The sequence below is a fragment of the Trichechus manatus genome, unplaced genomic scaffold, assembly GCF_000243295.1.
Source record: "Trichechus manatus latirostris isolate Lorelei unplaced genomic scaffold, TriManLat1.0 scaffold00021, whole genome shotgun sequence".
Lineage (NCBI taxonomy): Eukaryota > Metazoa > Chordata > Mammalia > Sirenia > Trichechidae > Trichechus > Trichechus manatus.
The window spans coordinates 9,740,628-9,741,738 of NW_004443957.1; the positions used below are offsets into that span (position 1 = coordinate 9,740,628).

The 1,111-nt window shown below is 46.8% G+C and overlaps 1 pseudogene; it reads left to right on the forward strand.

The window, feature by feature from the left end:
* The window catches only part of LOC101352351 (serine/threonine-protein phosphatase 2A 55 kDa regulatory subunit B delta isoform pseudogene), a 33,015-nt pseudogene that overhangs the window by 24,747 nt on the left and 7,157 nt on the right, over nucleotides 1-1,111 (forward strand).

Below are 1,111 nucleotides of genomic sequence, written 5' to 3' on the forward strand. Positions count from 1 at the left end.
AGAACCTGCAATAGCAGAGAACCAACAGTAGCAGAATGAGGAGACCAGTGCGAGACGGCACTGGAGCCGACCCACAGAGTGAGAAAGCTGACTGCCTGTGCACAGGAGGCTTCCTGGCAGAGTGGGGTTCCTCCAGGCACTTAATCAGTGGAGGTACAGGGTTTGGAACACTTTCCCCAGCAGGGCAGATGTGGGCTTGAGGCCTGAGGACCAAGAGGCCACAGGAAGCAGAAGCTGAAGAGACAAGGAACACAAGAAGCCAAGCTGCCTCAGTCTCAAAAGGTATGGCCGAGACCTCTGGGGTTTCAAAGGGTGGGGCCAGGGACCCTGGTGTTTCTAACGGGGGAGTTGTCACACCAATGGGCTAGGAGAATGGTTTGCCTAAAGCCAGGGGAACAGAGTTGCCATCCCAGTGGGCCTGAAAGGCAGAGCTGAAGCCAGGGCCGAGGGGCCTCCACTCAGAATCCGGAGACTGTGGCCAATACCTGGAGTCTGGAGGGCAGAGCTATTGTGTAAATGGTCTCAGAGAACAGAGGATTATTTTCAAGCCTTGAGGGCTAATGTAATGTGTTCTGCTAACTTGCTTGGTGCCTTTTATTCCTTCTTTCTCTGCAATTTCTCCCATTTGTAATGAAAATGTCTAACTTGCGCCTGTTCTGCCATCGTACTTTTGGAAGCAGATAACTTGTATTCTAGATTTCACCAATGAAGAGGAATTTTTGGATTTTGGACTTGGAGTGAAGACTTTTGCTGTGATATGATGAGAAGAGTATATTTTGCATGTTGCAAGGACGAGAATTTTTGGAGGCCAAAGGGTGGAATGTCATGGATTGAGTTGTGTCCCCAAAAAATATCTGTCAGCTTGGCTGGGTCATGATTCCCAGTGTTGTATGATTGTGTAATCTGATGTGATTTGCTTATGAGTTGTAAACTCTATCACTATGATGAGATTATATGTGATCTCCTTATGTGTTGTAAATTCTATCACTGTGATGAGGTTATACTGATGAGGTTGACAAGATTAGATAGTGTCTTAATGCAATCTCTTTTGAGATATAAAAGAGAGAAGCAAGCAGAGGCACATAGGAACCTCATACCACCAAGAAAGCAG